This window comes from Sphaerodactylus townsendi, linkage group LG03, assembly GCF_021028975.2.
Source record: "Sphaerodactylus townsendi isolate TG3544 linkage group LG03, MPM_Stown_v2.3, whole genome shotgun sequence".
Classification (NCBI taxonomy): domain Eukaryota; kingdom Metazoa; phylum Chordata; class Lepidosauria; order Squamata; family Sphaerodactylidae; genus Sphaerodactylus; species Sphaerodactylus townsendi.
Window position 1 is genome coordinate 105,422,220 of NC_059427.1, and position 15,056 is coordinate 105,437,275.

The following is a 15,056-nucleotide window of genomic DNA, read 5'->3' on the forward strand; positions in this document are numbered from 1 at the left end:
TAGGTATCTGGATACTTTTTTCATGGTAATTCATCAAGCAAAGGAGCAGTAGTGGCATAGTAGTTAAGAGCAGGTGTACTCTAATTTGGAGGAACTTGGTTTGATTCTGCGCTCTGCCGCCTGAGCTGTGGAGGCTTATCTGGGGACCTTGGGTGACCTTGGGCTAGTCATCGTTCTTCTGAGTTCTCTCAGCCCCATGTACCTCACAGAGTGTTTGTTGTGAGGGGGGAAGGGAAAGGAGTTTGTACACCCTTTCAGTCTCCTTACAGGAGAGAAAGAGGAGAGATAAATCCAACTCGTCTTCTCTTCTTCTTCTTCTTCTTCAAATAAGTTAGAACAAAACTGACCCAATATTTATAGACAGTACAGTAACAAAAACATGTATCAGATGTTAATTAACTACAGTCTGTGTTTGTGATGCAATATGCAGTGTAGGTAATGGCCACAATAAATTTGCCTGATATTTAAGTACATTTAAAAGCCACTGTTTTCTCTCAAAACATTAGAATACATCAAATAATCATGGAAAGCATATTCTGTAAATTCTATCATACTGTGAACTACAAGCTTTGACCAAAGTATTTTCAAATAAAATATTCATGCATCCTATTACAAGGACAATAAATTCAGGATCCAGTCATGGGGATTACAGTGGCTACACTAAAACCCCAAAGAAATATGCTATAATTGTTTCTTATAAGCAAGGATTTCAAACAGCTTTCATTTATAATAAAGAAGATTTACAGTGCTATTCACAATTTGAAGTTATGCTGCTACTTCAAGACCAGTTGTGTGTGCTGGAGCCAAAACCAGCAGGGCAAAAACATTATACCCACATCACAGCCAGTAAGTGAGAAAGATGAGCAAAGAGACCCACACTGATCCTCTTTAGTCCCATCTCATTGATAATGGTTTCTGAATCTCTGCAGGAGAAGTCATACAGCAGAGGCAACTTCATACTTCTCTGAAGAGTGGTGCAAGTTTACTGCTCTGTGCTGCATGTAGACAGTTCCAGAAGCTTTTACAAACCAGAACATCAGAACACCTCAGTAGGCTGGTAAATTAGGTGAAAAAGAAACCTACTTTTTTGTCATCATTGATGAACTGGATAGTTTTGCACTCATGGAGGGCTTGTTGCAGGAGCATTTCCCCGGTATTCATTCATTCATGGTCTGCCTTTCTCCTCAATTGAAGACTTCAAGCAGTGCCGGACGGACGGACCGACCGACCGACGGACCGACCGACGGACCGACAGACGGACAAAAGGATGGACGGTCAGACGGTCGGTCAGTCGGTCGGTCGGTCAAGTTTCTTCAGGCTTATGGGAACCACAGAGAAGGAATTTCAAGGCAAACGAGAAGCAGAGGTGGTTTACCATTGCCTTCCTCTTCAGTGTTGCTTGGTGATCCCCTTAGCATCCAAGATCTGAAGAGATCAGGCTATATCACACTATTCCACAACAAAACATAACATATTTTAATACAAAAAACAAACTGCTTAATAAGGCTTCTTGAGATGAAAAAGGCTTCTACATTTCTCTTGCATGCACTTTTTTGTAACTACAGGCTGCAACCTTTAGGCTGAGGCTGAAACCCTTAGGCTAAGTTACCATTAATGTCATCCTGTTGCCACATATTACAGAAAATGTGAGGTAAGAACAATGTAATAAGGTGACATGTTTTCTTGGGTTTAGGTTGCTTAACATAGGCTGATTCTGCACAGGCCAATTAAAATGGGTTGAAGCCCTAAAAGTGTTTAGGAGGAGTTCCCACAGAACTCACCCCCCAAATGCTGAAAACCTGTTTTAGTGACCAGAACCCAGGTTTAGTGAAAATCACTAATTCTGCAACTTTGTTTCCTTAAACCCAGGTTGCAAATGCTTCCTGCTTGTCTGCGTGAATGTTCACTCTCACCCCCTTCTCTCCACCATTATAGTGGATTCCCAGGCAGCTGCCATTAGAGGGCATACCTTGATAGGTGGCTGCCATGCTGTGTAGGTAGGTGGGGTTGAATCTTGGAAGGTAAATTCTTGGGTGGGGAGAATCTCAGCTGCATGGTTCACACCTAAACACAGTGTTTCCATGCGAGCTGTGCTGCCTTCTGCCTCCGGGATCCCACAGCAGCAGAGGCAGCAGAAACAGCCATAGTCTCTCCCATGACCTTTCTGAATAACACACTTTCCGTTTGACTGGCTAGCACTAAACTCAGGTATATCTTTCTTGTGTCCCTTCGTTGGGTCCAAGCTGAGTGAAGGTGATTCCCAGTACATTCTGCCTCATCCTTGAGGGCCTCATTTGTAGGTTGTCTATTCCTGAACTGTCTCCTCTATTTTTAAAAAGTTATTTGCTCCATGAACTTTAATTTTTCTGTGTTTGGGATGTGACTTTGCTGTGTTACTGGTTCAAGGGAAAGGAACATGAAGGATGAGTGCTTGGGCAACCTTCCCACTGCCACATTCTCACATGGCCACCAGGAAACAGAAAGACAGGATGTGCAAATCAGATGCTTTGAACTGGCACCTTTTCATTCAATTCATTTGTGATATATTCATCCTAAACAAGTATTACAAGTGATTTTATTCTGTATGAATTTCTTCTAAAACCCATTAGGTTTGCATGGGAAATAACTTTACATACCTGTAGGCATATCTGCCCACAACGGAAATAACATTACAAATCTGTCTTGTTTTGTAAATGAGACTGGACAATAAAGGGACTGTAATTAGAAATGCAAGAATTTTGGGGGGGGAAAGGAATGTGCTTAAATAAAGCATACTTTCAAACCCTCCAGTTAAAAATCCAAATGTGAGCCATGCGTACAAATGGTATTCCTATATAAATTTATGTGTAGGATAAAAAATGTTACCTGTCAGAAACAGCCATAAAAAATTAAATGCCTGCCTACCATGAGGCTTCAAGCATTGCAAATGCAGCATTCATTATCATAAATGCAGTAGTATGATCTAATTATGCATTCTGAACTCAATTTGTCAGATAACACAGTTTTAAAATGGCACAACTAAATCAAACATGTCTACTTACCTATTGAGTGATAGTCAGATTGAACATAAAAGACCTGCATTATAGTCAATTTTGTGGTTCTACAACACTGTGGAAGAGTTCATTTACTTCTGAATATTGGGAGTACAAATTAGGGATTTTGCAAATTTTTTATCACTCTGTTTCCTAAATTACATGAACTGCCAAGTGGTTAGGAGCAAACCACAACTTCAAGAATTTCAGTCTGGTATGGGAGATAAAATCAGCCAGAACTGTCCTGACTAACCCAGTCTCTTCAGAGCTTGGAAGCAAAGCAAGGTTGATACTTGAATGGGAGAACACCAAGAAAAACTTGCTGTGCAAAGGAGGCAATGGCAAACCACCTCTCCTGATCTCTTACCTTAAAAATCTCATAGTACCAGGATTGCCATGAGTCACTTGCAATTTGATGGCATTCAATTATTATGAAGGGAGATACATAGAAGCAGTTTGATCTGGATCTGTGAAAGGATCTAAGCTTATATATATTATTTCCTACCCTTTACTTGATGGCATGTATCTCCTCACTCCCCTGACCCTCAATGAAAGAGCAAAAGCTGGAGGAAAGCTCCTTAGGTTTCATGTGTGGACAGTGAAGCAGCAAGTTAGCCAAGTTTGCAGATGACACCAAATTATTTAGAGTGGTTAAGAAAAAAAACTCCATTGTGAAGAGCTCTAAAGAGATTTCTTTACAGATGAGACAAGGGTGTTTCAATAGTTAATAGGATTCAATGTGAGCAAGTGTAAAGTAATGTAAATTGGAGCAAATAATCCTAACTTCACATGCTGAGAGTGTTTAGTTTAGAAAAAAGACAAGAGAAAATATGATAAAAATCAATAAATTTTTGCATAGTGTGGAGAAAGTGAACATAATACTAGATGCCAGAGTCAACCTTTGAAGCTGAAGGGTAGAAAATTTGGGACAGGCAAAAGTAAATACTTCTTTCCACAAAGCATAGTTAAATTGTGAAATTTCCTGCCATAAGTTGTGGTGATGGCCACAAACTTGGAAGGCTACAACTAGGATGGATGTCTAAAGACCTTTCAACTGAGCTAAGATTTAAAAGGGACATGTACAAGAAATGGAAAAGGAGGAAATCGCTAAAGAGGAATTCAAACACATAGCCAGGATGTGTAGGGAGAAAATTGGAAAAGCTAAAGCCTGATAAGGGAGAAAACATCAGCCAGAAGTGTCATACGACATCTCAGCCGCTTTTCAAAAAACTAAATGACGAACAAAATAGACCAGGATAAGGCATTTGACCGGGTCAACCACGAATACCTGTGGGAAGTCCTGTGAGAGCTAGAGGTCAGCCGAGGCACACTGAGGAGGCTGCGGGCACTCTACGAGGGAGCCATTATCAGCCCTGAAGTCAACCAAAAACTGGAAGAACCAGACCGGGAGACTGAAAAAAGATGGAGAGACATCGGCATCCGGGGAAGAGGTGTTTGGCAGGGGTGCCCGCTGAGCCCACTTGTGTTCGCAATAGATCCGCTGTTGTGGACCCTAGAAGAAAACTCACACCTGCAGGGGACGGGGTGGATCAACCCGGACATGGGAAAGAGGGAGGTGATGAAAGCTACCGCACACACGGACCACCTCTACCTGTGGACCCGCTCCCAGGAGATCTGCGAAGTCCAGATACTGTTGGGAAAGTATGAGAAAGAATCAGGAGCCGAAATTAACACAGAAAAAAGCCAAGTCTACTGGATAAGGCCAACAGAAGGGGGGCTTCCAAATAGAATGCTTACCCTGAAGGAGGTGCAAGACAGGTGGGGGAGAAAGGAAGGAACAGAGAACGAAGAGAATGTACCAGAGTCATCATCGCTGTTGCTGTCATCACCACTACTACCACCACCACCAGAGGAGGAGGAGGAGGACCAGGTGATAATTAAAATCTCAGGCGTGGTCTTTGGCACGAGGGAAAGGGACTGGGAGAAAAATTGGACCCAGTGGCTGGAAAATTGCAGAGCGAAAATGACGGAGTGACGGAAGTGGAAGGAGCTGCGAAAAATCTTCCAAAAGGTATGATATGTATATAATTACCTGCTGGGGCCGACCAATCACCTGCTATAAGTGGTCCCGCCACCCAAGGAGAAAGACATGGCACCCATAGTAAGGGAGATAGAGGAGTGGGTCTTGGGACCCAAAATGTACCAAAGATACTGGAAAGAAAGTCAAGAAGAAAAGGGGAAAAACAGAGCTCTGTATGGAAGGAGAGAAAAGGGAGGGTTAGAGTTAAAGTGCACCCTTAACCCTTTGACATGATGACATGAGCAAGCCAATCATATTACATTGCCAATTAACAGTAACAGTTAGTGTGAGTTCATCATTATTATCAGGTGTAGATGGCTTCAAAGGCCTTGATGGAATGTGACCATTTGGTAAACATTCTGCAGCTGGTCCTCTTTTGACCTTCAGCTAACGAGCTAATCAGCCTCATTTTGGGAAAGCTGGAAAAGGCCAGAAAAAGAAGCATTATTTTGAGAACCAAACTCTAATAAAAATGGCTACTGCTTGGTCAAAAGACAATTTCTTCACAGGTGTCATGATAGCCATGTTTAAATATTTGAATGGATGTCATGTAAAAGAGATAACAAGACTGTTTTTTGCTGCTCCAGAGACCAGGACAAGGAATAATGGATTCAAGGTACAGAGAAACAGATTCTACCTAAACATTAGGAAGAACTTCCTGATGGTAAGGACTGTTTGACAGTGGAATACACTGCCTCGAAGGGTGATGGGATCTCCTTCTTTGGGAGTTTTTAAACAGAGGCTGGATAGCCATCTGTAAGGAGTGCTTTGATTGTGTATTCCTGCATGTCTGGGGGTTGGACTTGATGGCCCTTTTTGTTTTTTCAAACTCTTATGTTTCTATGATTCTTCTTATATTCTTAACAGTTTTCAGTCAGTGCTAAGATCAAGGCACAATTGTTGGTGTTCTTCAACTTTATGGAAGTCATCCCATAATGTATAAATACCATATAGAATTTACTTTCACAAGATGTAGTGATGGTTAATGTATTGTCGAAGGCTTTCACAGCCAGAATCACTGGGGTGCTGTGTGGTTTCCGGGCTGTATGGCCGTGTTCTAGCAGCATTCTCTCCTGACGTTTCGCCTGCTTCTGTGGCTGGCATCTTCAGAGGACAGCACCCCAGTGATGGCTGCTTGCTTAAATGGCTTTAAAAGAGAGTTAGTCATACTCATGGAAGATAGATCTATCACTATCTTTCAATCATGATGATTAAATTAAGCCTTCATGTTCAGAATTGCTCTGAATATCAGTTACCTGAGTGCAATAATTGATGGAGCCATGGTCAGAGGCAAATCGGGGGAGGGGGGCTTGTGACCCAGGTGCCACTCACCTTGGTCACCTTGGGGCATATTTGGCTGGCCTATTCCCTCTGATGAGAGCTGCATGCCCACCCGCTCAAGAGTTAGCCACCTTCCCACCCACCTGTCCGCTTCTTGTGGATCACTGAAGAGAGCATTGGAGGGAGGGGGGAGGCCACAATTCCTAGCTGCAACAGCAGTAGATGCCCACCCAGCACCTTGCCAAGATTATTCTCTTTTCCTCTTTTGGGTGAGGCTGCTGCTGAACTCAATGCATCTTTTCTGCTTGCAGAAGCAGCAGCAGCAGGAGATGGGGAAGAAGTGATTGATTGGAAGGGGGCAGGAGCCCACAGGTACACAGCTGCCTTCCCCACCCCCAGCACATGCACCCTCTAGCTTCCTATCAGGGTTACCTCCAGAGGATAAGAAATCTCCTGATTGGCCATAGGGCAGGAGTCAGGCAAGCAGTGCGATCACCTACATGTGGCCTGCAGAATCACTTTCTTTAAGGTGGATGTCCAAAGAGTTCAAAGTTCCAAAGAGTTCAGGGATGGCTGACTCATGGAGTCTTTCTAATCAATGGGATGGGCGAGGAGCAGGATCTTCCTCCACTCCACCACTCCTCTGCATTGGTGCTAAGAAAGAGGAGGCTGTTGCATTTCTTTCATTTTTTCATGAACACCTGAGAATAGACAAGCAGCTCTGGAGAAACAGCATATAAATTACCTAAATAAATACATCAATAAGAAGAACAGAGCATAAAGGTGCATAGACCATCCTACTCTGCAGTCTTACATTCCTTGTGGCTGTCTTAGAATGTATGTATTGGTTGGGGTGCCACAAGGCTGCCAGATTGAGGCTTGACCCAGCAGTCTGGTGCCCCATCTGCTGCGGGTGGAACCACTGTCTGCCCAGCCAGTTCGCCTTGGCCTAGTCCCGTGGTGGAGAACCTATGGCACTCCAGATGTTCATGAACTACAATTCCCATCAGCCCCTGCCAGCATGGCCAGTTGGCCTAGTGCATTGGGCCAAGAATGCCACAGTGGGAGACATGATGCGGTACCTGCTGTTGCTGTGGCTGCTGCTAGGCAGAGAAACTGCCTCCAAGCAGCTGTAAGACAAGAGGAGGTCACCAGACTTGGGCGTGCCATGAGGTCAGGAAGAGGGCAAAACGGTTGCAGAGGTATCTCTCTCCCCAACCACAAAATTGGATAAAGGGGGGTTGCCTGGCCATTGTCAAAGCCTGGGCAGGGCTCCTGAGTCCTGAGTTCAGATGGGAGTGCTCAGGGACAGAAAGTTGTGATGTGTCCGAGCTGACAAATAAGGAGGTGCAGTTTGAGATTTACCCCAGGAGCCATTTATTGTACACCCCTGAGGGTCGCTTGGCCCTTGACAAAGCCTGGGCGTGACTCCTGAGTCCTGATGTCAGGGGATGCTCAGGGGCAGAAAGTCCCGAAGCATCCAAGCCACTGAGTGGAGGGTGCAATTTGACAGTTTTCCCTGGGCACCACCAGTTATTGCAGGTACACCCCTGACCATGGCCTTTGTATAATGTGTGCATTCTAAGGGTACCAGATAAATTATTGTGGGAAACTATATGGTGAACAGGATGGGCATTGCCCTGTAATTATGCAAACATTTCAGCATATGGAATAAGACATAAAATAGTTCAAATATGAGAGAGAGTGGATAAAGATTGATTGACTCTGTGCACTTGTATGAACATAAATTATTGAAATGGCCTATTCCAACACACACACACACAAACGTAAACCTGGAAAATTTAAAAAATAAAATGGTAAAATGTTTGGAATTAATAAAATCTATTTTAAACATTATAATGAATGGATTTAAAAAAATTAATTTAGTTGCAATTGACTTATGGCAATCCGTAGGGTTTTCAAGGCAAGAGACTAACAAAGGTTGTTTGCCATTGCCTTCCTCTACATAGCTCTAGATTTTCTCTAGACTTCCTCAGTGATCTCCTATCCAGGCACTAACCAAGGCCACCCTTTCTTAGTTTCCCAAATCTGATGAGATCAGACTATCCTGGGCCATTCAAATCAGAGCTCTGCTGTTTAAAATCATAGAAAAGATTTATTTATTATTAATTAGGTTTATAGACCGCCCTCCCCCGGAGGGCTCAGGGCGGTGAACAATACAAAGAGCACAATCAATTAAAATACAATATAAATATAAAATAGGATGGCTCTAATAAAAATAAACCTTACTCTATTAAAATGCAGCATTAATTAATTTAATTCAAGATGGTGCCTACTATCATTCCCACAGAAGCCCCAGAGAGGGGGTTGATAGGGTCTTCATGATGTCAGAGAAGAACAAGAAGGGAGGGAGGGAGGAAGATGAAATGATGGCTGATTGCAAAAGACTGTTAGGCATACAAGTTGTTCTATTTAATTCTGGCTAGACACTTTTTTTTATTCTCCAGAGAGAAGAAACATCACAATACTGTAGAACGAATGCTTTCCAGCACTACGCTGTCCAGCAGAACTGACAGCTTCCTAAAACAGATGTTCCAGTTTAATATAGAAATAATGCATTTTGTATTGTTTCCCTCTCTGAAGTAGGTTAACATATCCATCCTGTCAGATTAGTGTTTATTCTACAAACACTTGAGCTTCATGTAGAGATTTTATAGATTAAAGGGTGTATAGAGATTTTATCAAAAGCAGCTTCTACAGAATGGAGTTTTGGCAATTAATTTAGGGAATGCAATAATTATAAAAGGAATTATAATCATTATCACTTTTATGTGTTTATTATGTACCTAATAAAATTAATATACATAGAAACTGGTAGGATATTAGTGGGGACTGGGTAGAAAGACAGGTTCTTGGGAGCCTACAACTTATATGATGGTAGCTTGGTAAGTAACAGAAGAAAAGGTAGGAAAAAGTAGCAGAGATCATTTCGACCCAGCCTAAATGGTTGGGTTACATATTACTTTGGCTCATTCCGCACATGCAAAATAATGCACTTTCAAACTGCTTTCAGTGCTCTTTGAAGCTGTGCGGAATGGCAAAATACACTTGCAAACAGTTGTGAAAGTGGTTTGAAAACGCATTACTTTGTGTGTGCGGAAGGGGCCTTTGTGTCAGTACCAATCTATACATATAAAAAGCTAACAGTGACTTTGTTAGTCATGCCATAACGCCGAAACGGCTGGACGGATCACCCCCAAATTTTCACATGACGTTCCTCCCTGGTGCAGGCAGGTAATTGGATCTTCAAATTGCCAAAAGTCCATACCTGAGCCAGGTAAAACGTCTTTTTCCTGGCACACCCAGGCCATGAGGCTGGCTGTATTTAACTGTCACCCTTAGAATGTTCATGCAGCATGTCTGTGGCCTGAGGGGTTGGTATGTCCCTAGAATGTTCGCACAGATGGGCAGAGATGAGCAGTGAAAACAGTAAATAGGTAATACAAGTGAAAGTGAAACACATACACACTTTGCCGTGTGAGACGTCAGGTGGGGTCCCCCCCCTTCGCATGCAGGTAACTTTCACTCTCTGTGCCTCACCCACAGCTACCACACAACACATATACTCTCATACACATCCAGCTCATCCTCACACAGGACTCAGCCAACTCTGCCCTCCCTCACATACAACCACCACTTACCCACTTCCTCACCCATATTCGCCACAGCTCTCTTTTACTAACAGCGAGCTGGAGTTTGCCTTTTTCTTCTAAGAAAATCCGTGGGGTGGGGGCGAACCAACACTACTGGCTCCACTTCTTTTTGCACATGGCACTTTAAGAACCCAGGGAGCTGGCCTCGATCTGAACGCCTCACCACCCTGTCTCTGCTGCCTGACTGGGATAGCCTCCTTGCCCCATTTCTGCCTTATCCAAGCTGGGACTGTGTGTGTCAACCAGCCTCATGGACAGTGGGATTCGCACTCTGGACAGTTCAGTTGTGGAATGGAAAGGGTTACCTTATACTAAAAAAACAAGACACCATCATATAACAATGTGAATTGAAAAGGGAAAGAGGGATTCCATTTGACCACCCCAAAAGGCTATTCTGGGGATCATTGGCCCTGCATGGACATCTGTGTGGGTTGCGGACTGTGATGAGAAGGAAAATTGCCAAAGCAACACGTGGCCAGGCCTCCCTAGTTTTAAATAAGGCATGAGAGCCTTTTCAGTCCTTGGTGATGACTTGCTAACTCTTGTGGAGCAGCAATTCAGAAGGGTGTTGGAGAAGCTATTGAAAACTGCTCTACTTTTTGCAGCAGATTTTTTCCCCCTGCAATTTGGCTCATCCAACTTTCCTGCAGATAATTTGGGATTAACTGGTCATTTTTCAAGGGGCTGAGCAAGAATTTTTTGGTCCTCCTTCACACTGGTTTAGAAGAAGGGGGGGTGCTGTGATTGGCTGAGCACCCTGGAGTCTCTGGTTACAGTTGCTTGTTGAGAACAGGCAAAGATTATAGAAAGCTTATTTTTCACTTCTGAGGAAAGCAGTTCAAAGCAAAGGATATCTGTTGAGCAAAACAAATCAATCAATACGGTCCGGGTCCACAAAGCCAAATCTTCTGTCCAAAAGCAGCGCTACAGTAACTAACAGGCTGTTTCACAAAGTTGCTCCCTCAATGCTTCCTGTTCACAACTGCCTCTTATAAGCCTGCATTCTTGCTTAGTCTGAGTCCTGGGCTGACTTAACATCTGTTCCTTCTGCATTTCTGGGCCTCCAAACGGGTGCTGGGTCTTTTAGCATGCAGGGCCGCATGGCCCTGCTGTCTGAGCTGCCTCGCAGAACCAGGTGAGCCAGGGGAACTGTATGCCCTGCCCTCTTGCTCTTGGCTTGGGCCAGCACTGTCCTCTACCTGTGTGACTGCTGGCTGCTCACAGGACTCAGCCAACTACGCTGAGGATTCAGCCAGCTGAGACTCTGATGCAGCCAGATCATCATCCCAGTATTCCTCATCTGAGGAATCCTGGCAGGCTGCTGGGGAGCCCATGACAGGGTAATTGAATTGGGCCTGATATTTTGATTGTCTAGTTCACAAGTAGTTTTGGAAGGAATAATAAATTGCTACAGAAGAGAGCCAGCATGGTGTAGACGTTAAGAGCAGTGGATTGTAATCTGGAGAACTGGGTTTGATTCCCCACTTCTCCATTTGAGGATGGACTTTTATCTGGTGAAATGGATTTGTTCCCTGCTCCTTCACATGAAGTCTGATGGGTGTCTTTGGGCTAGTCTCAGTTTCTCAGAACTCTTTCAGCACCATTTACCTCACAAGATGTATGTTGGTGGAGAGGAAAAGAATGAAGTTTGTAAGCCGCTTTGAGACTCCTTACAGGAAAGAAAGGTCCAAATCCAAATGTTTCTTTCAAATTGCTACAGTATAAATGGGGATAATTGTTAAGCACCCAGAGCCATCTTTAGATGTGTCTGTTTCTATGCTAGCCCATGTTTGAGCAGCTTAATTAACATCATGTAGCAAGCTCTGAGTTGCCAGTAGGGATGCCTACTCTTGGCTGGGAAATTCTAAGAGATTTGGGGGGTGGATCCAGGGAGAACAGGATTTGGGGAGGGGTGTAATGTCATTGAGTCCCCCTTCCAAAGTAGTTATTTTATCCTGGGGAACTGTTCTCTGTCATCTGAAGGTCTTTTGGAGTACGTTTGGAGGCAGGGTGGATTTTGCCCAGATCTCTGGTAACCATGGTAGGTTCCTTGTTAGTAACAACATGCAATAATCCAAGGTTGTTAAATTGATGAAGATGAACCATTACTAAATTAGCTAACCCACATACTGGTGTATTATGCCCTTATTTGGGGGTGTTGGCACAGCAGAAAAAAGAAACTAATTGAAGGGGCCATCAAGTACTTGTGCTGGACAAGCACAATATGCTCATCGGTACTGGTTGGCTTCCTGTCTGTCAGGTTCTGCAATACATTGATATCTGGGACAGGTATTGTTATCTTGTTGGCTTTTCTGTAGGTTTCAGCCACAAACTGGAGATTCAACTTTGCTTAAGATATCAGAGGTTACCTTTAAATGAAATGAGAAAAGATAACAGCAACTAGTATCTGTTTGCTGCATGAACTTTTGTCTAATGACAAGCTAGGGCAAAAAATGAAATGGAATAATGTATGCAAGCCAAACCTCACCTATTCTATAGGTAAAGCGAATAAAGAATGACAACAGACCAAAAAAGAATCCACTCATATCTGAAATAATCTATTTGTTCAATACAACTAGGTGAAAGAGAACTATACAGGATATTATTGAAATGTGAAAAGATGGTGATCAATGTAGTAAGATGACTGAAACTGGTTAAAAGAAAGAAATCAAGCTATTACTGTACTAGGAAAACTTTCACATTAGCAAGATATTTTCATTTCTTCAGCTTGTTGTGGAACTGTATTTTCAGTATTTCTTTGAGTACCTTGGAAAGAGTAATGGAAATGTGTAGGTAAAATGTAAACATGATGTCCAATTTAAAAAGCCCCCAATTTGCAGAAAAATCTGATTTAAAAAAGGGGGGGTTAACCCCTCCGAAAATATTAGAAGCAGCACCTGTAACTTTAAGAAGCTATTGCTCCCATTGGCCACTGCTAGGCAATCATTACAGTAATGTTAAATGTCAGTCCTTGGTTTATGGCGGTAAAAGGCATAAAGAGGGGTAGAAAATTTTCCAGGGCTATTTTGGTCTTTTGAGGGAGCACTCATCATGGTGAGGGGTGCCAGTAACCACCAAGAGACTTGATACAACTTCACTTGCATGACAGGACTGGCTCAACAGCAGCCACCACACAAAAGCTAATGTGGTACAGTAGTTAGAGTTTCAGTCTGTCTGTATCGTATGCCTACTGTTTTGTATACTGAAACTGAATAACTGAAAATTATATTTTCAGAAAATTTTTACTTGTTTTCTTGTTCACTACTTTGGAGTCATGGTACAAATTGGTACAGATATTTTTATAAGGAAAGATAAATTAATCAATAATTTTGATGTGGCCAGGAGGGAAATTTATGCCTACACTTCTACAGATTGCTTCAGTTGATCCAGTGTTGATGTGTCTGTTGGAAAAAATATATATTTCTTTGACCTACAACGCTAGTGATTAATACTATCTGCAAGTTTTAAATAAGTATAAACCATTGAAGTACCAAGTACATTGAAGGACCTGATCTATTTAAATTAAGCCCTGTAAGCTTTGTAGGATTTGGGTTCAACATCCACACTCCCTGGTACTTCATCTCACTCAGTGAAAACTTTCTAATTCTGAAGAATCTACTTTGAAATTATGGTTGTCTTTGAACAGTGCTGGTCCACTTTATTTGAGATGAGGTTCTATCTTTCCTTGATAGCTTTTGGCTGTTCGTCTTACAGAATAATTCATTTAACATGAGTCTTCCTTCAAGAGGTGTCAAGGACTTTTTTGTCACAGAATCCATTAATTTGCATTTAAAAGATGGGGAAAATTCTTCAACTAATTATAATCAGTGACTATGTCTTTATGCAAAAGTCTTTGTACATTCACAAAGAAAAAGATCAGCAGACACAGTTTTATTTTATGCCTCTTCATGTTTTTTTCTCAAATAGTGTTTTATTATTACTCTCTATGAATCTCATTTTCATTCACATTGCCTCTTCAGCATATATTTTATTGGGCACTTTTGAACATTCTCTGAATTCCAATATTCTTTTATTTAAGTACATGTAGTTGTCCCTCCCCCATTCCTCTCTCTGTAATACTTTATTTCCTTTAGTGTAGAAAAACTGCAAGATAAAAGGAAATGCATGACTTTCTCTATGTAACTTACTGATAAGCTTTTTTTTTATATTGGAAAAAGCATGCTGCACACATACAAACAATCCCATGCATATATGTGTGCATGTGATTATGTAAGCTCAAAATCCAAAGAAGGGAGATGCATGTGCAGGTCAATGGTGTGCATAGTTATAGGTTTGCTTATTATTTTTACAGCAATGTTTCCAAAGAGACAAGCCACGCTGGAAGATAAAACTGATTCTGTGAAGTAAAAAAGCAAAGCCCTGCTTAAGCATTCCACTCCTTCTCAAATGCTTATCAGAACAATGAAAATGCTTTAGAAGTGAGGACACACATAAGTTCTTGACAATCATGAAGTATGACTGAGTTCAAAAGGTTATGTTCTAAGCTGTACATGCAGGGCCAGATCTATATTTTTTGGAAGGGGGGCAAAAGTAGAAAATGAAGACATATAGAAAACATACATATTTTTTTCTTTACGTATATGTATATAATCAACATATATACAGTTGATTATATATATATACAGTTATATATATATATACAGTTACAACTCTTTTAAATTTTAGACTAGATTATGTTGACCTCCATGAATTGTTAATGAACAATTACACTTTGACATTATCTGATCTATCTGTTATTTAAGAATAATTACTCTTGTAGCACTTATCAAAAAGTGTAAGGTGATAAGGCTTGTAGAGGTGGTGGGGACTTCAGGGGGAAGTGACCATGCCCTCTTAAAATTCCTTTTGCTGTTGAAAGCCAGGAGAATCCATAGCCAGACATGAATGTTAGATTTTCAGATGACCAACTTTAATAAATTCAGAGGCATGATGAGAATCATTCCTTGGGCAAGACTGTAAGGAAAAGTAGCAAGTGAAGGGTGGGCTCTCCTAAAACAAGAGCTCTTG